Source organism: Dasypus novemcinctus, chromosome 8 (assembly GCF_030445035.2).
Source record: "Dasypus novemcinctus isolate mDasNov1 chromosome 8, mDasNov1.1.hap2, whole genome shotgun sequence".
In the NCBI taxonomy this organism is placed as follows: Eukaryota; Metazoa; Chordata; class Mammalia; order Cingulata; family Dasypodidae; genus Dasypus; species Dasypus novemcinctus.
Genome location: NC_080680.1, coordinates 73,078,645 through 73,104,889, shown reverse-complemented (window position 1 = coordinate 73,104,889; position 26,245 = coordinate 73,078,645). Strand labels below are relative to the sequence as shown.

Genomic DNA, 26,245 nt, shown 5'->3' with positions numbered 1-26,245 from the left:
TGACACAAGAAATTTGAGATTAGCACTATTAGAAGGAGTTAAGGTCCCCCTCCCCCCATTAAAAGAATTCTTGTTTCATTTCGTTTAGGAATTCCACTGGAGATGGTCTCAACATGTAGAACCCTTCTATGTGAAGTATCCCAATTGAAGTTGGAACCTCCACATTGAAATTGCTTTATGTTGTGGTAAGATGAAATTAATCTTAAAATGTTGGCCATGCAGAATGGGTTAAAAATACTCCTACATATGTACACACATGCACACACATATATGTGTGTGTGCTCTTTTTGATGGCCTTTTTCTTATGAACAGATAATGAAAATAAAGTTATGAATATATGTAACCTGGTACATAAGTTTGGGTTTTAATTTTTAAAAATTATTTTGTGATGATAATCCCTGGCTCCTGAAGTGGAGTGGGGATGAAAAGGGAACTCAGATTTTTTGTTAATTTCCTAATATGTGCTATGTGCATTATTTCTGTTAGTTAATAAGACATCACAACAGCTCTAGGAGGAAGGTATTATCTTCACAGTACAGATGTGAAAAAGGAAGTTCATAGACATTAACAACATGTCCAGATCATGCACATGGTAAATGGCATGTGAGTGATCTGAATACAAACTCAATTCTTTCAGGAGCCATAACAGCTCTAGCATTTGTCATAGGTGAGTAGACAATTAATGTAGGTTGAGGACAAGAACTTCCTGTTTTGAACTATCATTTATGAAAGAGCCATAATTACCTAACCTTAGATGGAAAACCAAAATGAAGGAATTTTCTTTATATTTCTGCTACTTTGAAAAAACGAAAGATTTCTGAAAGTCATGGACTAAATACATAGATGATGATAATTCACAGAAATTGAAAGATATAGAAAAACTGACACAGGAAAACGTATACTACAGTTTTCCAAATTACTTTTGCTAAAAAATCAAAACCTGTAGTAGACTTCCTCTATGCAAATATCTTGTCATAGCAAAAAACTAGTTTATGGAACTACTAGTAATCCCTTATTTATAGCTAACTGGTATATGACCTTGAGCAAGTAATTTAGCAAGTCTTATTTGCCCTTTTTGTTAGTGTGCAATGATTCTATTGAAATAAGAGATAATGTGTGAAAGGACCTACCATACTGCCTGGCACATAGTAGGTAGTCAATAAATAGAAGCCCATATAAAAAACCTTATGATTTAGAAGCTATTAAAATATAAATTATTGTTTTGTTGCAGCTCTATCTATTAAGGTTTATAATTAAATAAATACTTATCTGAATGATTCTCTCTATTCAATATTATGCAAAGTTAGGCTAAAAGATATTTTATTTATGTAGAAGATATTTGGGCTATTGCAAATTGTTAATTGACATCTTAAGAAATCCAGTATACTTTAGGGACATTAGTTTATAAATGGCAGAACACGGGCTCTTTTGTTCTAGGAACTCACAGTAACAATGGATATATTGATCTAACTATCTTAACTGAAAAATTTAAAACAAATCTTCCCTAGTGATTGCAAACCAGATATTAATTCTGTCCCTGTAATTCATATTTGCTTGGGTGATTCAACTGTGACATGTTGAGATGCTTTAAAACATTCTTCCAGTCGCCATTGTGCTGAGTCTCGCTTCTATGTTGGTGATAATTAACATTTCTGTGGGAGCATATCCCATGCTTGCAGCTGAAGATTGGCATTTTTAACATCCTATGGTATAAAATGGAGAAGAAAAACAAATTTCAATGTGAAGTTTGGGAAAAACTTTCAGTCATCCCCAGGTTCCAATGTGTGTTTTTCCTTTTTGCATGGTAGAGAAAAAGTATAAAATTAATGAAAATAATGAATATATTTGGCTAGGATTTCCATCATCAATAGAGAAAACTCCTCCTTCTCCCCAGTGCACTGTGGGAAGGGAATCTAGGTCATATCCTTTACTTAAGCTATTTTCAATTAGGTTTCATTCTGAGAACACCTGAAAACTGTCCATGTTCCTCCTTTGCTATATTACTTCTCAATTCATGTGTATTACATTTCAATTGGATCTCCTAACTTACCAAATCAACCCAGATTCTGACTTCACATCCATCTCTGAATTGAGTTAGAAAGTTACTGCTGTTTCTTAGGGCTAGAACTATCTCCTTATGGCCACATTGCTCTCTGCTGTTTTTCTGTAGTAACATTATGTTTTCCTCCCATCACAAAAATGCTAAGATAGTGGTCAAATTACTTAATATCTTTTAACCTCAGTAATCCTATCATAATGTGAGAATCATAACAGTTACTTTGCAGACATTTTAAAGATTAACCAAAAATGTGTAAATCACCTCTTGCTTGGAACATTGCTGATAATCTTGAATGATAGCTCTATATTTACATTTGCTAAAGATTGATAAGATGTGAATCTTCCAAATATTTTCATCCAAAACTCCATAAAATTTTCAAGAATAAGGACAGAATTGCTTCTGGAGTTTGGGATAACTCATTAAGTACAGCAGGGGAGGATTTAAAATAAGCCCAAACTTGGATAGAAGTTTCTAATTAGGAAAATAAGCATTTCATTCCTTTATTTTCATGCTAAGCACAATAAATCTTTACCTTAGGTTTGTTTATATTACCTGAATGATAGTGCACTTTTATCATGCTTTTTGTATTTGTGTCTCTAGGCTGACAGTTCTCAAACTGCAAGGGTTTGACAATCGCCTGGTGATCTTATTAAATATACAAATTTAGGATGCTGCTCCTCAATCCTGCTTCAGTAAGATGAGTGAGTCCTAGGATTCTGCACTTTAAAAGAAGCTTATTTAGAACCAAGCAGTTCTGATGTATCCCACTAACTGAGACTTAACATTTCTCTGCCCTAAATTCTTTTTTCGTAATTTTGTTATGAAGGTTTATTGTCAGAGGCCAAATTGAACAACTTCTTCGTTCTGTGATAAGATAGATAGGTAATAGAAAGGCAAGCCTCAATAATGTTTTCATACACTTATTTGGTAGTAGAGTAACTTTGCAAAGGATTTCTATTTTCATTTCATGAACATATAAACAGTTGAAAGTACAAATCAGTAAAGAAAAAAATGCTATCCCAGTTAATAACTATGGGAGTTCTGATTTAGCTAATGCTTAATGAAAACCTTCTTCAGTGGATCTCATATGCATTAATTGATGTAATCTTCATTATAGTCCTTCTAAGTAGCTATTTTCTCCATTCTTTAGGTAAGTAAAATTAGACTTATAGACATTACTAGCTTGTCAAGTTTGAAGTTAGGAAATGGTAGGACCAGGATTCAATCTTGGCACCAAGGATGTATTTCAACTTGTACAGCTGCTTCCTAATCCTGGGATAGCTCAATTTTCCAGTCATGAAAATTTTATGTTTTATGACAGCCAGCAGCATAAGCACATATGGGAACAATCAGCCTGCATTTGTTTTGTTTAAGCTCCTGAACACTTAATTCACCATCACCTCCTGCGTTAGACTTTGAAATGCATCAGTAAAATAGGCCTGTTTCATCTGCTTTATAAAACTACTCAGAAAGAAAATTTCCGAAAGTCTGTTATCTTAAGCAAATTTTTGATGTGCCCACTGATTTTGACCAACTCTGTTGAATGTTATATCTCAATTAAATCAACCTTAAGAGATTGTACCCAGCTCAATCAACACCATTGTGGTAGAATACTCATTGTCTTCCAATATCCAATCTCTTCTTTCTTTTAACAACACTGATATGTGTCTGGGCATATTACCTCCTTTGAAAAATATATACATAAACTTACATACACATGCAGAGACATACAAACACACATATATTCATGTATACAGATATAGACACACATAAAAATATACATCCATACATAGAGCATACAAATAATACTTAATAATACACACACCCATACACACAGACAGACACATTTCCAGCCATCCTGGTATCTGGGTTTTGTCATTTGTCTAAGTCCTTGTCAGTGGAACATGAGCTAAAATAATGGGTGCCATCTATAAGTCAGGTCTTTAAAGAATGATTGTTCTTCTTCCTGTTCCTCTACTAACTCGGAAAATGGATGTGGGATGTTCTGATGACCCATCTTGTACATGCAGTCAAGGGAAATCACTATATAGAAGTAGGTTGGCTTCATGGATTAATTTACAGAGTAGGATAGTTTGGGACTGTGTCACTTCTGACTGTATATGAAAGATAAAGTAAATTCTCTGGTTTAAGTCATTGGTTCCTGTTACACATAGCAGAATATACATCTTTCTGAATATGTGCATTCTCCCATTGTGTTAGTCAGGATTCTCTGGGGAAACAGAATCAACAAGGGATATCTGTCAATAGTCAGAGATTTATCAGCGCAGCCGTGGGGATGTACAAGTCCAGACTCCACAGGTAGGCTGCAACCAGGAGTTCTGATGAAAGTCCAGTGAAGATTCTTGATGAGTTCTGGGAGATGTTGGCTGTCCAGAGACAGCTGGGAAATTCTCTCTCAATGCTGGAATTACTTCCCCTTTTAAGGGATTCAACTGATTGGATTAAGCATCACTCATTGCTGATGGCAATCTCCCTGACTGATGTAATCAACTATGATTTACCACTGCAGTGAAGTCAGTGGTGACCAAAGTCCATAAATTCCCTTATATTAGTTAGCCCAGTGCTTGCTTGGCCAAACAACTAGGCACAATTACCTGGTCAAGCTGACACAATAGGCTAACCATCACACCCATAAATGTATTACCTCTGAATGTCCAGCATAGTGTATATCTTTTAGGAAGCCAATCTCAGCCTGGTAAGAATCACTGGGCCCTTAAACAAAGAGTGCCATGATGGTTCCCTGAGATATCTAGACCTTGTACCCTCTCACCTTCTCCATCTTACACTGTTCTCTTGACCATCTTCTCTACTTTCCTTTCAGTTAATAATTAATTCTCTTCCAGAGCAATGCATATTTGCTTCCTTTTTCAGTTCTTTTTGCTACTGTATTTATTTCTCATGCATTCATAATGTAAAGAATGCAAATATGACGCAATAGAAATAACATGCCTGAGATGAACTTCAGAGGGCATGCCCTGTTTAAAGATATTCAAAATAACTTAAATATATATATATATATATATATATATATATAACTTGTCTGCAGACTAAGTGGACCCCTCTTATCTACTCCCTCCATGAGAACTTCTAAATTTTCACGACTGAAAAAAATTTTTTTCATTGTTCCCTGCCCTTCACCAACCACCTTCCCTGGATAATCCTCATTTTGAAGACAGGACAAAAATGAATTTTAATTTTTCACTTTAGTCTGCTCCCTTGGATCTTTATTATTGAGAATATTTGAAATCTATAGTCAATTTCCATAGTAACCAAAGAATGCCTTAGTGTCTTATGGATATAGTTGTTTTGGTTTGCTAAAGGCTGCTGGGAGCAATATACCAGAATGTGTTTGATATTATAATGGAAATTTATTAGGCTGAAAACTTACAGTTCTAAGTCTGTGAAAATGTCCAAACCAAGGCATCACCAGAGCTGCTGTCCCACCGAAGGTTAGCTGCCTGCAATCCTGGACTCTTTCCATGTGTCAAGGCCAATGGAGGCTTCTGCTACTTTTCTGGGTCTCAATGCTTCAGCTTCCGGCTGATCTATGTATTCCTTTCTCCTGTATTCCTCTCTGAGTTCCTGGATTATTTCTCTCCATCTCTGAGGTTTTTTTTTTCTTTATGTATCTCTGCTTTCAGTCCTCTCTTTAGAAAGGACTCGGGCAAGAGGACCAAGACCCACCTTGGATCACCCCTCACTGAAATAATCCAGTCAAAGAGTCCCATACCCACAGGAATGGATTAAATTCAAGAATACATTCTTTTCTGGAATCCAGAAAAAGCTGCTTGAAACTGTCACACAGTATTCTCCTAGCTCCATAATCTTGTTCTGAGTAGTAATTTAGCCGTAATTCTGCTACAACGTTCTCCCCCACCAAATGACTGGTTTGTCTATTATATTGGTACTGACACACCCAATCTGATACCTTTTGATTCTTTATCTTACCGCGTAAGACTGCAGTTTGAGCATCTTCTGACTAGCAAAATATATGCTTTGTATGTGTCTTAACAATTCTCATGGCTCTTTGGCCACTTAAACTCACAGAGCATTATTTTATCATTCTTTCTTTCTTTTACCCCTTGGTGATTCTTTTTCCTACCTACTCTCAACTCAGTGTCTACATTTAATTCCCCTAATTCTCCAGGGAAAGCATAATGGCAGCATTTTAGTCTCTGATTCAGCAGACTTAGAGTTTTTATTTCTTTTGTGCCAGGCATTGCTTTAGGCAATGAGAAAGAAGATATTAGTAATTCCTGAAATTGTTCATTCTTTTAAGAGGGATGAAAATATGATAAGTATGGAAGAAATCAGCTTTTATGTATATTGTTATGGAACTATGTTTTAGGAACAGGGAGCGTAGAAGAAATTTGCAGATTGGTACCTTTCCTTACCTCCAGCCCCTCAGTTATTCCACTCAATTCTCAATATTGGTGATGAAGATGCTGTGTAAGTTCTCATGTTTTTCAAGGAAACAAATTCCAAGTCTTCAATTCCATGTGTACTCTTTCCTGAAAGTAGCCAGAATGAATTTCAGTTTATGGGCCTCCTGTTCTACTTTCCTACCTCCCTTTTCACAATTATTCCTCTTTCACTTTATAAGCCAAAGGTATGCCTCTCACTCTTGTTCTTACTTCCTAAGGTGTACTTCCCTGGTTGTAGAGTGAGGAGGGGGTGAAATCTCTGTGGTGCTCAATAAAGGAAAGATTCAAGAATAAAGTAGGGATCAAGAGGATAGTCCCAGAGGATACCAAGCCAAGGCATTGAGGGGAAGCAATAAAGAAGAACACCCTATTTCATTCAGGTGATAAACTCATGGCAACATTAATGTCTTAATCCACCTGTTGTCTGCTCTTGATCAAACCATCTATCCATCCAGCCCTAATCCCGTCAGACTCACTCTTCTAATATGGAACTTATAAATGTCTATATATCCTAGAGTTTAAAGGAACCCATAATAAAGCACATATAAAATAATAAGAAATTATATGCTTCAGAACTATAAAAATATGCTAAATTTCTGATGTCAATTTTTAAAAGACCTGAGGATATATAGTTTATTCTTTTGTTTATCAAACATTTTTTAAAGAAAAAAATTTGAAGACCCCCTCTCAAAAGTACTTGTTTCTCTAGAAAGTTCCTGTAGGATGGTGTGAGAGGGCATATTTCCCCAGGTTCCACCAATCCCTGACTTTCTATTCGCAAGCATTTTCAGATTTATTCTAAGGGTTGTTGGGTATTTGTGTGTTGGAGAACTCAAATATGAGTGTCAACCTTTTGAAGGTAAGTATCACCTAACTGTTTTGCAGTGTTTTTATTCTGTATTTTATTTTAACATAATTTTTTTCATTAAAGAAATTAATAGATAATTATAAGTCATTAATTTTAGCTGACTTAAAAAAAGAGAACTATATGCAAATAATAGGTTTCAAAACATATATATTGGATGAATAAATGAGAGAATGATTTATTCTAATGTAAGAAGGAAAATGACAACGGGAAGCGGACTTGGCCCAGTGGTTAGGGCCAAACCCCAGGCCTCCTTGAATCAGTGTGGAACTGGCCCATGCGCAGTGTGGATGTGCACAAGAAGTGCCCTGCCATGCAGGGATGTCCCCACGTAGGGGAGCCCCATGTGCAAGGAATGCGCCCCATAAGGAGAGCTGTCCAGCGTGAAAGACAGTTAAGCCTGCCCAGGAGTGGCACTGCACACACGGAGAGCTAACACAGTAAGATGACACAACAAAAAGAAACACAGATTCCCGTGCCGCTGACAACAACAGAAGCAGACAAAGAAGAACACGCAGCAAATAGACACAGAGAACAGACAACTGGGGCGGGAGGGGGGAAGGGGAGATAAATAAATAAATAATAAATCTTAAAAAAAAAGAAGGAAAATGACAAGATTTTTAGATCTTTCTTGAGAACATGAGACTAATTGTACATTATTCATATAAGTAATTGTCTAGTTTTGAATATTATTTTCTAATCTGTGTTTATCTTAACTGGGCTTATCACACAATATTAGTTTAATTGTAATGTATCATTAGCATGTAGATGCCAAGGAGACATATATGGTATTGTCATTATATGCTGCTCCGAGCTATATCACAGTTTTTCAGAAAAGGATAAGAGCATAGATTGTTTCTTCTCAATTTTGAGGAATAACAATAAAATTGTCACTGGAGCATAATTAAATCTGTTTGTCCAGATGCTATTAAGTGCCCTGCTGTTGTAGAATTCAAAAGAAGTGTCAGGCCTCTCAGCCTTCTCTGGCATTGGTCACAATCTCTAAGTATTTTGTAGCTTTCCACAGCTAATGACTAGCTGGAGAATTTTCAAGAGAATTGTATTACTTTATTTTGAGACCGAGCTCTATTACTAAATGAGCTTTTCTTTCAACTGGACTTCCTTATTTTCCTCCCCTCCTCCCTCCTCCCCTTCCATTCCTTCTCTCCCTCCCTCCCTTCCTTCATTCCTTGTTTTTGTGGGGAAGAAGAGTGGTGGTAATTTGGGGGTGAAGAGTTAAATATCGTGCTCTTTTTAATGAAAGCAAAAAGGGCTTAAATAAAATTAATTGCACAACTCTCTAGACGCCTGTCAAATCTTGACATGTTCAGTCCCTATAATTGGCATTGTATATTCAAAGTAAGTTTTGCAAACAGCAGGCTGCTTGAGAGCTGCATGTTAAACAGGGGCAATCTGCAGTAAAGGAAGGTCTGTCATCGATCCTTCACAGTTACTGGAACCACTAACCAGAGTCTCATGGGCCACCTTCTCTATTCTTATTTCTTACACATATACACATACAAAGTTTTAAGACCTATTTTCTGATTTCATTAGCCATTGCTGTCTGGTTAAATATCTTTATAGAGAGCCAGAGTGAAACAACTGTGTTAGTTAAAACAATATTGGCTTCTATAGCAAAAAACAACAACCCTAAAATGTATAATAGAACAAGCATGGTAAGAATTTTATTTCTTTATCACTTTAAAGAAATTAGAATCCCTGGTACATGGATTTAAGTGGAGATTCAAGGAGCCAGGCTTCTTCCATCTTTTAGCTTGCTAGTTTTGAAGTATGACTTCTAAAATCACATACAATCACTCTATCCTTGATATCTAGAGTTTTTATCAGGGCTCAGTCACATAGATATGGTTGACTAACTGTGTGTCTCCAATGCCTCCAGAGCGTGAACTGATAATGCATGGCCAATCTTTAGTTCCTTGCCCCTCTGGAGGTAGAATGGATATCATGTAGCCCAAAGCCCCCTCATCATAAAATGTTTGAATATCTGGTGTGTTTATAAGGCCTCAAGTAAACAAAGATACTCTTATGATATAGGACATTCCAAGGGTCTAGAGATCACCTCTCATGAGTCCAGTGTAATTCCCCGATCTCTGTTAGGATATTTACCCTTAGGTAAATTCTTTACTGCATTATGAGGAAATCATATGGAGAGGTTTGTGGCCAGGCTAAGCATAGTACAGTACTCCTCCACTCAAATTCCTTTAGCTAGTATTCATCTGGAAGAAATGCAATGGAGACTAGGATAGCCTACATGTATGCCGAAGAAGAATAATACAGGTTGGTGAACAGCTAAGCAGTCTCTGACACAACAGCATGTAAGGCTTGAATTTCCAGTCATCAGTGATTGTGTAGAAGGGAAGAAGATGGACAAAGATGGAGAGAATTGCATAACAATGAAGAAATTGTGAGATGTAACAGGGCACTTAATAAGTGATTTTTATAATTATATTGATCATCTCAGACAGAGTGAAAATGCTGATTACTTTTCAGCTATTAAACTAAAACAACTATGGACAATGCTAGGCGCCGTTCATAGAGGGATCTTAATTCTGAGAAAGACTGAAACAAAAGTTGGTCTATTTATTCTGCTCCTTAATCTTGACTGGGTTGTGGAGGACCACAGATCATGGTAAAGATAAACACCAGCTTTTGGTTCAGGGGGAATCCAGGGGGATGGGGATAGAAAGGCACCCCATTCATTCATTGATCTATCCCACTCACATTTGTTAATTAACTTCTATATACTGTACTTAGCCCAAGGATAGAGAAATGAGTAAGACAGAACTTCTGTTCTCTAGACCTTACATATCTAATTATATTACCTCAATTACAATTCTATGGAGACATAGTTAACGGAGTGCATACTTTTGCTCAAAGATATCTAGGAAGACCACATAGAGAAGGTGCCATTTATTCTGGGGTCTTGAGGTATGAGTCTTTTCAAGCAGAGGAGGGAGTTTTAAGAAGTATTAAACTCAGGATCAATGATATATCAAAGCATGGCAGCCCAGGTGTATAAAAGAGCATGGTATAAGCAGAATAGGAAGTGCTTTTGTATGTCTGGACAAGAAGGATTTATAATAAGAAATAGTAACCTGGGGAAGCTTGTTTGTGAACAGTGATTCCAACCTGAAGGGTGGGTATAATAGTATGCCTCTGAGTGAGGTCCTAGCAGAGGTAAGAGTGGAAGATCTCTCACTTGTTACTTTTTCACTCAGCCTTTTTTAAAAATTATTTATTTTTATTTCTTTCTCTCCCCTTCCCTGGAAACCACCCCCTACCCCAATTGTCTGCTCTCTGTGTCCATTTGCTGCATGTTCTTCTGTGTCCACCTGTATTCTTGTCAGCGGCACCCAGAATCAGTTTCTCTTTTTGTTGTGTCAGCTCTCCGTGTGTGGGGCACCATTCCTGGGCAGGCTGCACTTTATTTCGCACTGGGCGGCTCTCCTTACAGGGTGCACTCCTTGCGCTTGCACCCTTGCACTCCCTGCGCTTGCACCCTTGCACTCCCTACGTGGGGGACACCCCTGCATGGCAGGGCACTCCTTATGCATATCAGCACTACAGCATGGGCCAGCTCATCACAAGGGTCTAGAGGCCCTGGGTTTGAACCTTGGACCTCCCATGTGGTAGGCAGATGCCCCATCCCATTGGACCAAATCCGCTTCCCACTCTTAGTCTTCTAATTATAGACCATAAAACATATGCCTCCTCACTTACTTCTGTGGTTTCTCTTTGTGCACCGTAGAGGTTCCCAGTGATCTATAGAAGGCATAAAACTACACATGTAAAATTTGCTGAAATAGGATAGGTTCACAAAAATAATTTAAAAAAGCAAAGTTTATTGACTTTGAATATTAGTTACACTTAAAAAAATATGAAGAGCGTGGTGTCCTGTAATCAAACTGTCACTACCTATGGGTCCACTTCCACATGAGGTCTCATTTCTGAACATTGTATAGTCCAGGCAAATAGAATGTTCTTAGTCATGGAGATATGGGACAGTATGATGTGTTCAAATGCGACTGACCAGCTAATAATTAAGTAATAATAATTATGCCAACTTCATGTTTACCACATGCCAGGCAACATACCCTCAATAACCCTCAGAGGTAGTTATTATTATCATTTTTACAGATTAAGAAATTTAGGTCAAACAGGAAAATTACTGTATCTCCAATCAGTGGAGATGTCACGTGTAGATTCCATTTTACTATGATTCCACATGACCCTCTGCAAGCACCTGCCTTCTCTAGGCTTCCGTTTCATTGTTCATTAAGTGATTATGATGAGTGTGCTGCCCTCTTCAGAGGGATTTTGTATGGATTAAATGAGATGATTTAAGCAAAACCATTATATATACTCAAGTCTTGAGTATTTACATGAACATCACTATAATTTTTCTGTTGACTTCATATTCTCACTCAGATCACTAACTTTTCATGACACAACTACGCTGTTGTAAAAATATCTTTCTTTAGAATTCTCATACATAGGCTTTTATCTGACTACTGACTTGTCATTAGAAAAAGAATTTGAATATATGGGTGTATTGAATGGCAATCTTCTTTTCAGATGGTGGAAGAAGAGTGGCTTCCTAATGATTTCATTTAGTTTACCTCTTAAAGGTATTAATAGAGATATTGTGAAAAATTATTTGTTAATAAAGGGAGCAAACAATGAAATAAATTCACAGGTTTTAATATCAGTCTTACAATGTGAATTCTATGCTTTTTCCTCCTTGCTGTCTGTCTCTGTAAAAAAAAATAATTATTTTCTCTAATATGATTCACTTTTATACCTTTTAACTAGCTACTAAAATGTAGCCCTGTTCTTACTTCCCTAAAAAAAAAAAGTCTAGCTATTCCTACTCTCCAAAATAACAAGAACTTCTTATGTGCTTCAGGTTCAACTTTTAAAATTCAGTTCTAGGTTTTCTAGCATGAGTCCAAGATTACAAAATTTCTGGTGCAATTCTGAATTATAAAGAGTCAGATAAGCTTGACAATAAGAGATATCTTTCAAACTACTAATACTACAATGCAGAGGTTTTGTTTTTGAAGACTATCATATTTAACCCACTTATGCTTCCAGAACGTAAATTCACTAGACATCTTGGTTAAGATTACAGTTTTTGTTTCTAACCAAATAAAAATGAATAAACTCATAATGCATAATTTAATCTCCTCTATCACTATGCATGTAAAAACAGTAAGGATTTAAATGTCCCAATTTATTTTACACAAGTAATAAAAAAAATTTCTAATTTTTATATGCATCAACCATATTACATATTTAACTTTTGTTTAGTTCTTTCCTACTTTCCCAACCTAAGTTTTTTTCTCTGTTGTAGCTATAGGAGTATCGTAATTAAATGAGAAAAAAAAATAGGTCATATAATATAGCACTGATCAAAGTACTGGACCTTTAAGCAAAAGATGATTTGACAATTCCATGTATGAGGTCATTAGTAAGGATATATATGTACATATATTTATGGCATACTATTATTCCATTTGAATGCCCTGATAATTTAAAAGCTATTCAGATATTTGAAAAATTAAGGTACTACATCTTATTTAATATTTTCATTACTTCCTTAATGTCATTTGCTGAAAATAACTCCTGGAAATTTGCAGGTCACAACATACATATTTTCTTTTGTTTTGTTTTTTAGTTTGTTTTTTTTTCTTCTTTTAAATAAAAATTATATAATATTGGTATAATTCTTTAGCAAAATCAAAACCAACATCACAACTTAGATCTCAGAAAACAGAAATTTCACTTTAAAGGGACAGCATTGTTATCATGATAGATTTATTCAGAAGACAATCGTTCTATTACAAAGGCAATCTGAATTAATCTGAAATTGAATCACCCCTTACACAAACATCGGGGAAACTGAAGCAATTTTAGATTAAGACATACAAATATCATTCTGTAAATTTAAATTGAATTCAAAATAAATTGAATTCTTTATTGTCTTTCTTTAATGGTTTGATCTTTTAATCCCCTTCTTTGTTGCAAAGTGCAAAGTTATAGGAGGCTTTTTAAATGTATGAAAGTTTCTACTAGAATACCAACTATCTGGAACAAAAGATTTCTGAATTTTTAGCTGTTGAAAGTATTTCTTTCTCCTTTAACACAGAAAGTTTCATTTTTGTCATACTCGGCCTCAAATTGTTTACAGCTTGTGATAAAATGGAAAAGACATAAGCCCTTGACATCAAAGTCATTAGTCTACTTGTCAGTCAAAGTCAATTAAAGGAGATTCACAAAAGTAGGCATTTATCTGATGGACCCTCCTAGTTCACATTAGTCATTTTGAGCCTCTTTCTAAGAGACTCATTAGCTCATCTATTTGAAAATGACTGTCACTATCTGGGCATTCTGCCTTTAGTTTCCATTTTGCTGAAGGATAGTGTTCTCTTGAAAGACAGCCATGTTGATCAGCATAAAGTAAATGTCATAAGACTTTAAAGTCATGTGCAGGCCAAAAAAAAAAAAAGATTAAAAAAGACATAAATCCAGTTCCACTAACCAGGTTCAGATAGTAATTTCAGATAGCTAAATGTGTCACCCCTGGATACTACTCCCCTTTGGTCAGGAACAATGGTTACATTCCAGCCAGTATCTCCATAATCTCTTTCATACCTGTCCCTGGACCCACACCTTGACCCTATTAAGTTCCTGTTCCACATGTCACACTCTTTATTGTCTTTTCCTTCTTATATCTCACCCATGTCTGAAGATAGAAGGAATGCAATTAGTTATACCAAGAAATAAGTTTAGAAAGCAGCTATTGAGGGCTTAGTAAAGACTTGTACAGTTGATGAGCAGGGAGACTAGAGACCCTTGAGTTGGGGAGAGTCTTACAAACCTTGCAGAGGAATTTGAAAAACCCAGTGAAGGAGGGGAATGGCTTGTTAAGAATTCTATTTTAAGAAGAACATTATGGAGAATAGATTGGAAAGAGATAACATAACTAAAACATGTAGCAAAATATTGTAATTATATATATGAGAAAAGCAGGTAAGGTCAAACCTAAAGCAGTAACAATGAAAATGGAGAGTTAGTAATAATAGTTTTCAGAAATATCTGTGTGGCAAATTGATAAAGCTTGGTAACTAGATGTTGGATATGAAGGAGAAGTAGGGTTCTAGAATGAATTCCAGGTTCTTGATTTAGCCAGTAGATAATATAGGAGGTGGCTAAGGCTTAGTGGGAGAATGCTGCATTGAAGAACTTGTTAGACGACCTACAGGAAATATTCTGGAGGTCATGTTCTGAATGGAACTTAGCATAGAGTCTTAAATAGTATAATTTCTCAATAAATATTAGTTATTATGTTGTGGGAATGGAGAACATGGACAGTTGGATGTGGACAAAATTTATGTCCAGTACTGGATCAGATGGACAAGGGATGGAGAAAGAAAGAAGTGAGATCATAGGAAAGGTTAAATGAAGGAGCATGAGCACCATGTTGCATTGGAAATTGAAGAAATTAAGGACTATCAACTGCAAGAAAAGGAATAGATATTCATAAATCAATATTGAATGTGATAAATTCTTCTTTTTTGTTATTTATTTTTTAATTCATTTTTTAAAAATATTACATTCAAAAAATATGAGGTCCCCATTCACCCCCACCGCCCCCACCCCACCACTCCCCCCACAGCAACACTCTCCCCCATCATTATGACACATCCATTGCATTTGGTGAGTACATCTCTGGGCATCGCTGCACCTCATGGTCAATGGTCCACATCATAGCCCATACTCTCCCATGTTCCAACCAGTGGGCCCTGGGAGGATCTACAGTGTCTGGTAATTGTCCCTTGAGCACCTCCCAGGACAAGTCCAAGTCCTGAAAATGCCTCCCCATCTCATCTCTTCCTCCCATTCCCTGCACCCAGCAGCCACCATGGCCACTTTTTCCACACCAAAGCCACATTTTCTCGATTACTAACCACAATAGTTCATGAATAGAATATCAGTAAGTCCACTCTAATCCTTACTGTATTCCTCCTTCCTGTGGACCTTGAACCTAACCTTGGAGCCCAACAATAGGAAAAGTGTTCTCATATGGACTATGCCATGCTTCTCATAAGAAACTTTGTTTTTCTTCACTTTATCATATAAACTAGGGGCAGATAAGCACAGATATGTAAAACAAGGGGCAGATAAGTACACATATGTAAAGGACATATGTAAAGACAACCACTTATTGTAGCAGTCCAGCTTTATTCGAGAGAAGTCAAGTTGACTGGTCTCTCCCTGCAATGCAGATCTGTGTGATGGCAGTAAGTTACTAAGTAGCAGACAAAATGGATTGAACCTGTCCAGATAAAGGTAGAAATGCTGTGTCATAAAACAAGCTGTTCCGCAGCAGAGGAACACTGAGATGTCTGCAGGGAAATGGAAAGTAACTGTAAATTAAGCATGGCATGGTTATTTACTCTTATATATTAGTGTTTCTAACTCCTGTAAATGCTCTTTAGGGTTTTCATATGCTCAAAATTGTCATTTAATCTGGAATGATGTTGTTACATATTTGAGAGTCGTTTTGAAAACTTATGGAAAAAGATCTGATATCTATACTGTAGAGCATACATCTGGGGACATTGTGGCATTTTATTTGCCACTGTAAGTTTAATCTAAATCACCAAATATCTAATATATCATGAAAAATGATATTCCAGGAATTTTTATCCTCCTCAGAGTTATTAAACAATCTGGATTCTGCCAGAAGAGGGACTGGCTCATGTGGAAAATATTTAATTGCCTGCATGCATGTGATGTAAGTGCCCTGAATCTAAAACAACCCATAATGAAACTCAGTGGAGTAATATTGCCAAGAAATCTCTTCTCACAGGTAATTACCTAATCCCCAAATACTTCTTCACACCACATCTGAGCCTCTTTGGGAGAGCACTGGCCAGTAGTCAGAGTGTGAAGTCTAGTCCTAAATCTACCATTAATGAATTAGAAGGATTTAAAATCCCTTTCTTCCCTCCTTCCTCCCTTCCTTCCATCACTCCTCAGTCATTTCTGAAGTGCCTGTTGTGTACCAGCATCATGATGCTAGATGCTAGATGCTGAGATACAAAGATATAAGATATTTCTCCTGCTTTGAAAGGGAATTAGGGGAAGATTGGATGGGAATAGGATTATATGATTCAGGTCACTTACAATTCTGATATTCCATGATTTTCATCATGGTTCAAAATCTTAGCACATGGTCAGTGCCATTGTTTTATTTCATTACAAGGAGAAAATGAATCTTGGATGCAAAGCTGTACAACTGGCTTGCAAGAGTCACTAATATATTCAGTAAATATTTACCATCACTACACTGAGTCAAGCATTGTACTAGGGAGTCGAGTAGAAGTAGCACAGGAACCGCATATGGGTTTCAGGAGAGATGAGTTCTAAGCCAAACCCTGTAGAAGAGTAGGAGTTAGGTAAACTGAAGAATAACAGGCAAGAGAAAGGGCAGCTCGGGTACACAGGAGATAGGTGAAGGACACTTAAGGCAGAGAATCGTATGTGCTATCAGGAGGGCAAACTGGGTTTGTGGACTTGTGAGTCAATTGACATCTCTGCAGCACATGTGAAAAGGGACACAGCAGAGATAGATGACCTTGGAGTTGATGACAGAAGTCATGAAGAACTGTTCAGAGGTGGTTAGACTTTACTGAGGATGCAGAAGGACTTTAAGCAGGTCTAGCATGATTACATTTACTTTTAGAATAATAACAAATTAATAAAATAACGACTATCTTATGAAAAAGCTGTTAATGGAAAAGGGTGGGCATCAGACATTTATAAATTAGTTTCTTCCATGCAAGATAACATCAAAACATCACCTTATGCTATTAGTGGGGTTACAACCCTTTCCCAGTTCTGCAGGTTGTATCATGATCCCCCAGATTTAGACCATTCTGCAGTGTTATGGAGAAGAGGAATGTGGAAAACAACCATTTGTTCATGCAGATGTTGAAGTATCTACGGCTCCCTCTACATAGTTCCTGCAGGTTCAACAGTAAACTTACTGAGGTGGTAACTCTGTGCCAAGGGTCTCATGGCCCTTGGCCATTCTTCTGAGGACACTCTGGATACCTGTTCTCAGGGTAGGGGAGTCTTTACACTCCTTGACTATTTTCAGTTCAACCAAATCTCTTAAGCCTGAGGTAACTTTTTTCTTTTTCTTTTTTTCCTTTTTCTGGCAGTATTTTTCTCTCCTTCTCATTTGTGAACACTTTTATTTCTCCTAAGGACTTAGTGTTTTGGAAAACAAACACCATTAAAAAGTGTGATTTTAAAAAGTCAACCTAGACATGTATCTCCCCTGAAGTAATGAGGTAGAGAGCAGACAGCCCACTTGAGTTGGCTTAAAAATAAGATAAGGGGAAGCAGAGTAAAAAATATATATATATACAACCAAAACTAAATAAATATTTCAAAACATTATCTAGCCTCACCTGCTTTGCATACAGTTTCCTCCCTTACTTTCTAAAGTGTTTCATTGAATTTACCAGTTTACAACGCCATTTGTACTTATCCTACATTTACTGAACTTTTCCTTTGTGAAGTCCACTGTTCTGGCCGATTCTTTTGCTGACTCAGTTGTCCTATTTTCTCTCCTACCACAAACTACCTCTTAACCCTGCTCCCAGTTTTGCAGAAACTTACTTGAGTACACTACAGAGCTAGGTTCACTGCCTTGAACTTACTGCCAATCAAGACTATTGTTAGTTTCTACATTAAGTGAAGGGAAAGCACTATGTAGTTCCAAAAGTGCATGTTAGTTAATGCATGCATACATACATACATATATAATACATACATACATATATAACATACATACATATATAATATATATATATGGGTTCTAGAACTTCCTTTTTGAGTTATTTCCCTGATGACACTGGAATGTCTTTCCCCATTTCTATTCTGTTTATCATAAAATGTCAGTGCAAAAATTTAGGGAGGTGAAGTCTGTTTTCACTCCTTCATTTGGCAGTGAGAGATCTCCAGTATCTGAGTGGGAACCTCTAAAACTATGTGATGGGAAGGTATATTGCATTATAGCTTTTGGAATTCAGCTACATTATGCACTATATAGACCTTTGCCACTGGCCAGAAATCTAGCTGTAACATGATTTGCTATGAGGAAATGAGCGTATATTTTGAAAAATCACATTATACTTTCCTCCCTCAAGTCTGATACTATGTGCCAGGCATGGAGCTTGTTGCTGAGGATATGGATTGAATCAAAATGACATTCAGTTTGAGAGACAGACGTTAAAATGCTAAACAGAAAGTAAATATAGAAGTACAATTTGTTGTACGTGCTGCAGGAAAAAATGGGAACAGGTACTATAGAAAATTTATCTGTGGGGATGCAGGAGAATACTATTTTAGATAAGCAACAAGGGAAGACTTCTCAGTGGAGGTTACATTTAAATTGAAGTCTGAGTGATGAAGAGAAGTAAGACACAAGGAGCACAGGATGTAAGTGAAAGAATTGTCTCAGTTGCCTAGACAGAATAACAGGGAAGTCAATCAGTGAAGTTATATTTTGGTTGGGATTAGAGCAGGTGGAAGTCACATGTGGTCTAAATTACTCTTAGAAATTTGTTATTATAGACTATGAGTTAGAACACTGTGCATATGATTATGCACAGAAATTTTTATGCACAGTAAAAATAGATGTAAATCTTACTAAAAAGGAAAGTCCATATTCGAGTATCCCAACATTCAAGCCATCATACCTTTAAGAAAAAAAGCCAAGTTCAGGATCTTTGCAGCAGGGGTGAAGAATTCTAAAATTGTCATTTTGCTTACAGTGCTTATTCTGTTCCATTTTATGACCCTGTAATCTGAGCATTAATCTAAGGGGGGTTAATTTTGGTGGTGAGTAGTCTGTTACTGTAGGCATTTCTCTAAATCCTACATTTAAAACAATGGCTATACGTTTCCAAAGTAGCCAAACTTTACTCTGGTTCTGACCTATCAATGCAATGATTTCTTTAAAGTATCCCCAGATAGGAGCTGGATAATGCTGAGGTCTTTCTCATCTCACTACCTTTTTAAACTCCCTATCCTTACTCAGGTATAAGGTTACTTCACAGTCATTGTATCTTTCTGAGCACTGTGTTCTTCAGCTGCTCTTGAAGGGACAAGACATCAAAGCTGCAGCAGATGATGCTAATCTATTTGTCTTTCATAGCTAACTTTAGAACCACTGTCCTAATCCAATACTTCAGACACTTAAAAGCCTTTTTTATGCAACAAAGTTATAGCACACTTTAACATAATTTTGATAAAAGTGATGTGGACATAAGTATGCATTGATAGCCATTTCCCTTTTTAACTGATAGAATTTCCTATCACACTGTACTGTAAAAATATAGGAACATGAATCATCTAGGAAAACCAAGTTGTTTGTGCAAAGACGGAGGTGAGAAAGAAGTTTGATAAAATAAAAGAAGTCCAGAATAATTAGAGCAGAGTACACAAGGTGATATTGGGCCTGAGGTTGGTAGGGGTCAGATCATAGAAACCTGTGCTCAGGAGCTTAGATTATATTCTAGGTGCAGTGTGACTCTTCGGAGAGTTTTAAGAAGAGAAAATGGCATGATCAGATGTAAGTTTGAACGTAATCGGTACGGCTGCTGATGCTTCTTTAAAAGCATCCTTTCCTCGGCTAACTATGGTAATTTTAGTCTGACAGCATGCAATGCATACCTATTTTTTCCACATTTATTATTTTTGATGCAAAACTGGCTCATTTGTGCTTGCCAGGTTTAATGATTATTTATCCTTCTTACTTTCAAGTACTGTTTTGTCACTCAAAAGTTAATAATTGGTCAATCTTAGAGATTAGCTCTGAGGCCTTCCTCAGTTCCTCCCAGAAGTTTTCTAGTTGCTTTTATAACTAGACCAGCTTTCTTCCTCTTATACCTCCTTCATTTATAATTGTTAGTTGATAGCTCCTGAGTGGGAAGCTTCTTTCTTATGCCTTCTGTATTCAGCTGTTCCCTGAATGACCTATTTCAGTTCTGTTATGTGCCAAACAATTCATGTTTTATTTCCTTCCAGGATCCACTTTTGTAATATGCCAAACAAAGTCCCAAACAGATGTCTCTTTTTTTCAGATGCTAGGCAGAGTGTTTTGGGCTAATCAGTTTGTAGTGGTCCACAGGGCTAAAGTCCACCTCTCTTTTATAAGCTTCTAAATATAAATTTGTTCTTTGAGATAATCCGGATTAGTAATCAAGAAACTAATGCTACTCCAAAAGTAAAGCAACCATCAAAGACTTGTGTTTAAAAGCCATTTGTGAGATTTTGTAAAGTTAAATTTTTCTATGCATGATGACTTGATCACTCATTAAGAGTCAGGGTCTCCAGAGAGCTCTGCTACTAACTTGGCACAGCTAGTTGGGGAAATGTAATTGCTACCAACTAAGTATCTACAAGATAAAGGTAACAGTGATAAACATACATGTAAAGTACAGTCAATAAATAAACATGAAAATATTCTTAAGTAAATAAAATATATGCCATTGTTATCAATATGTGAAGATGTTAAGCACTCCGTGATTCCTTACTTTCTTACAGACTATGATTTCAAATAGAGACATTTAATTCCTTGATATTTAAATAGCCCATCAAGGATGTACTTGTGTCTTAATTTCCTATGACTGGTGTAACAAATTACAACAGACTTGATTGCCTAAAAGAATACAAATTTATTCTCTTACAGTTCTCAAAGTCAGAAGTCAGTTTTACTGGTCCAAAATTGCAGTGCTGACAGTCATGCTTCCTCCACAGGCCATAGGAGAGAATCCATTTCCTTGCCCTTTTCAGCTTCTAGAATTGAGCTCCTTTCATTCCATGGTTGCTCACAGCCTTCCTCCATCTTCAAAGCCAGCAGCAGAGCATTTGTCTCATTCTTCATATTGCTTTCTTTTGTAGTCAGATCTCCCTCTGCGTCCTCCTATAAGGACATGTGCTATTACATTTTTTTTTTTTTGTGGATAATACTGTATTTATGTACAAAGAAAGGACAGCTGCAGAGTAAACTCTACCCTAAGGGAAAATCTTAGTGGCAAATTCTTTTGTCCCTTGGTATAGTGGCACAACCCAGACTGGGAGGTTGGACTTCCTGTCTTTGGATCCCCATCATACACTTGCCACTATAGAATTGCAAATAAGAGAAAGAAACTGATGCCATAACTGGGGTCCAGTGGAAGCTGGAAAACCTCTTCATTCCCAGGGGACAAGCAGTGACACTTTTAAGAGTATTAAACTGGGAGCAATGCTGGAGTTCTTTTCTGGGTCCTCTGGTCTGTAGTTTGAGTTGGCATCAGGGTGGTGAGTAGAGGGAACTAGAAGAAAATTATTCAAGGGTTCATGTATGTGGTGGGGTATAGGTTTTACATTTTCCTTATGCTTGATGATTCCATCTGCGATGCTCTCCCTGACAGCAGCCTATTACTTTGCACTTATATCACTTTCTGAGGCTATGAATCCAGAAACCAAGTATTTCTCCAAACAGAATAGCTGTGGTTCAGCCACATGTTGAAGAGAATAGCTGACTAGAAGAGTGATTTGCTCCAATCAGAAATCCTTGATTAAAAAAAAAAGGCGGGGGGGGGGGGGAGTGACTGGCTGGTGACAGTTAGGGTGGCTCAAGAGCAACAGTTTATCCCACCTGGAAAATTCAGGATAATCTCTTCGTTGTAAAATCCTTAACTTAATCATGTCTGCAAAGTGACTTTTGCCTTTTAAGATAGCATTTTCAAAGGTCCCAAGGATTAAGACCTGGATATTTTTGGGACTACTCCTCAGCCCCCTAGCTACCTGTAAATAGTCCAGAATCCTTCTTTAATCTGTGTCACAGGTACTGATCCTCAATTATGATTAAATGTATGAGGGTTTTATAGACTGTAAAGATATATACCTATCAATACTTATTCATTCCTTTCGGCATCCATGCATGCATCCATACATTTCATTCTTGATCCCATTTAGCATTTTAACCCCTAGACTTATCTTGAAAATAAATGAGAAAATTACTTTAATTTAGCCATGATTTATAATATAGTTGCTAGGTAGTTTAATTGTTTCTTGTGGTTGACTGTTCTCTATACTTACTGTTATCATCCATTGAACCAGAAAATATTTTTGTGCTTTTTAAAAAACCTTGCTGAATCTTGCCATCTAAAATTTCAATGTCCATTTGCCTCATTCATAACATAAATGCCACTCTTGGCAGAAAAACCAAAGCCTCCTGAATTTATCAATGTGGAATAGAAACAGCGGTGAGTTCATCTATTAGGGTTTTTAGTGTTACAAGTGACAAAAAATATAGTATACACTGGTTTGAATAAAACAAAATAAGGATGTATATGCTCAAGTAATTGAAATGTCCAATGTAGAACTGGCTTATCAGTGCCGGACCAAGCAGCAAGTTGATGGAACACTTAAATTGGGTCTCTCGGGAAAGATTTATTGAAGGGGATTTGTGCAAAGGTGTGTGCAAGGTATAGGGAAACCACAGGAGGTAGTTCAGTAGCATAGGGCCTGTAAACCGAGAGCTCTTGTTAAACCTAAAGTGTAGGAGATTGTAGGGAGCAGTTGTATAGACTGAGGACAGATTTACATGGAAAGGATCACCTGATAAGAGCTGTGATTTTGGTCGAGGTGCGTGGGAAACCTCCTCCAACACCTTAGGGTGAAAGTCAGGGGATGAAATATTCTGACTTTATTTTCCATCTCTCCCATCTCCTTCTACAGCCTCCCACTCGCTGAAACTAACCTAGAACCAGAAGCAAGGAGACCTTGATACAGTCTTTATTGAGTGCAGGCCCTTAGACCAGGGTTGAACAAGATGAAAAAGACTAGATATTGGGGGTGGGGGAGTGGGGGAGATAGAATATTTCTGGTACAACTGGCTTAGGACACAGATGATTTTAGGAGCAAAGAATTAACTTCTCTCCTTCCCTCTCCTCCTATTCCATCTGTTAGCTCTGCTTCCTTCCTCTACTTTCTACTCAGCTTCAGAACACTCTCCCCTCATGGTACTAAGACAGTTACAGCAGATCCCATCCCATAAGTTCAACTGCTGGGAGAAGAGTACCTTTCTCACTTTAATAGAGAAGTCATGGCAGACATCTGAAATCGTCTTTATAGGTATGATTGGATAGCCTGCCTGCACTTCAACCAGTCATTGTGGCCAGGACACTGCAAGGCCCTAACTGTCTTTCCCAGACCCCATAAAGCCTCTCTCATGGAGGTGGAACCAGCTACATGGGACTGTCGAGAAGGACAGAAGGATTCATAAATGATGACTCCACATTTAAAGCTTAAATGTGAATGGATGCTGGATGACCAAAGATTTTTTTTGTGTGTTTTAACTGCTTATTAAAGGATTAATGGTTTAATTTTACTTACATCTACTTTCTCATTATGACTAAGATAAGTTTCCATTTTTAAGTATCCACTACGTTGCCTCTCAATTTTCTTTCTTTCCCATATTTATCATGACAGTGATTTTTGAGTGCCAAAAACATGAAAGTGATTTTGACATCGTACTGTAATTCCATCTTCTCCTTTAACTGCTTAAAACACTTTCAGTTTATAATTTATAAAAATCCATATATTTTTGCAGTCTTTTATTTTCTATAGCAGTGTTCACATGTAATCTTTTTGAACATCTTATGTGGTATCTAGTTTTATCTCCATAATCAGAAATGTAAATCCACATTTAGTGGCAATGCTCTAATATGTGTTCATCAATTGTAACAAATGTACCACACTAGTGAAAAATGTTGTTATTGTGGGAAAGTGTGGGAGGGATATGGAATGGGACATATGGGGATCCCCTACATTTTTTATGTAACATTTATATAATCTAAGTATCTTCTTTTAAAGCAGTTTTAAAAAGTGTATTTTAAAAAAAAAACATTGTCACTTGCCATGAGCTTTTAAGTGCTTGACTAGGGACTCAAACTAATGTTTAACTCATCCTAGACAAACACATCTGTGGAAACAAGCCAAGATTTGATTTTATAGATCTTTATGGTGTGTGTGTGTGTGCTTGGATGTAGATGATATATCAAAGAATAGTGACTAGGATATTTTTTATTTCATAAGGGCTAATATTTTTGTTTGCAAAATACATTCCCTACTGATCTTATACTGCATAAGAATTTTTCAAGGTATTCTTTAGTGGGAATTGTTTGAGGATGTTCTCTAGATATATGTATTTCTGTATAGTGTGAAAGCATTAACTAAGAAAGGGTAATGATATTTTCTAGCCACCACATTTTTATTGACCAATTTATTGGATTTACTGGTTTTTCCCTAATAAAGAGGAAATAACAGAGGAGTTTTATAGAAGAAGAGTGCAAGTGAAAGTTAGAACAAAGACATTTTCCTGCTTAAAAGAGGAAATACAATTATATTAATAGCAACTCTGAACTTCTAAATTTAAAAATCATAATAGGTATCAACCCTCTGAAAATGTGCAACTGTATTTTGAAATCAGATCATTTTTCAATATCGGGCTTTATCAGGTGCTTTAATAAAAGGATTTCTGTCCTTTTTAGGCAGTTTCTGAAACACAGCATGGGATGAGGGAAAAGACTAGAGAAGGCATATTAAGGGGCAGAACATAAAGCTGATTTTAGGAACAAAGGATTTGTTTCTATCTCTCTTTCTTCCCCCTCATCTCTTGGCTTTCAGTTACCTGTAGAACCACCCTAAAATGTCTATTTTCTTGAATAATTCCACCATGACTATATATGTGTGTGTGTGTGTGTATAATTTATATTATATTATATAATATTATATTATAATCAGTTGGAAATATATGTTCAAAACAGAGTACTGGTTAATAAATTACACTGTAACAACTTTTAGTGATATTTATGTAGAACGTGGAAATATGCTTTGATTTAAATTAAATGAGGAAAACATAAAAGTTATAACACAGTCTGTTTACAACTATATAATATATACATTTATCAAAAGCAGTCTAAAAGTGCATAACATATATTGTTTGCAGTGGTTGTGTTGGTTTTCTCCCTTCTTGTCTTCATTTTTAGAATTGTCTTCTTTGCCCTTCTATCTTCATAAAACCTTTACCAATGTACAACTGAATAAAAAATTCTCCTGCCCCCTCCAGGTCAGTGACCACTGCCTAGAAAACAATCCTGATTGTACTTGTTTTGCACAAATGACACATGAACTTAACTATTTTAAGAGTGATACAAACCCTCATGTGCAATTGACCCAGGACTTTGTCATCAATTCATGTTACTCATTCACGATAATTCACAGCAAATCTCATGCTGTGTTATATATTGTGCTTCTTGGGAAAAGATGTCAATGGAAAGAGATTGTATAATAATGGTGCCTGGAACTGGCATGTAAGCTTGCTGACTACTGAGGCAGAAAATGTGGTAAATGATAAAGAATGTGTCCCATGATCGTCATCATCATCATCATACAGATTCATGGCTGAAGCCTCAAGCATTTCTGTAGGATAGGTTAAGTGGGAGTAAACTCATTAAGCATGTCAGCCTCACTCCGTTAGTAATGGGAAAATAGCTTAGCCAGTACACTTGCATGTCAGGCCATTCTCTGTGGCTCATATATTTTGAGTTGTGGGAAGACAGCTATCCTTTGGATGCCTGAAGGGAAAGTGAGGTAAGTAACGAAGGAATGTCTATTTTGAAGTATTAGTTAAGTATTTCTTACCTATTCATCATAGATTGAGGCTGGACTTTCTTTAGGAGAGCACATTAAAATGTAGTATATCCTTGGGATTACTCTACGTAG

The 26,245-nt window shown here is 36.7% G+C and overlaps 1 protein-coding gene across 11 annotated transcripts in view; it reads left to right on the top strand.

Annotated features, from left to right (window-relative positions):
- Positions 1-26,245, top strand: part of LINGO2 (leucine rich repeat and Ig domain containing 2) — a 1,371,976-nt gene that overhangs the window by 290,437 nt on the left and 1,055,294 nt on the right. For 10 of the 11 annotated variants that reach the window (XR_009186822.1, XR_009186820.1, XM_071216806.1 and 7 more), the window contains one exon: positions 89-185. The exons of the other annotated variant lie outside the window; for it this stretch is intronic. The gene's annotated coding sequence lies outside the window, so the exon portion shown is untranslated. The remainder of the gene's footprint in view (positions 1-88; positions 186-26,245) is intronic. 11 annotated transcript variants of the gene reach the window in all.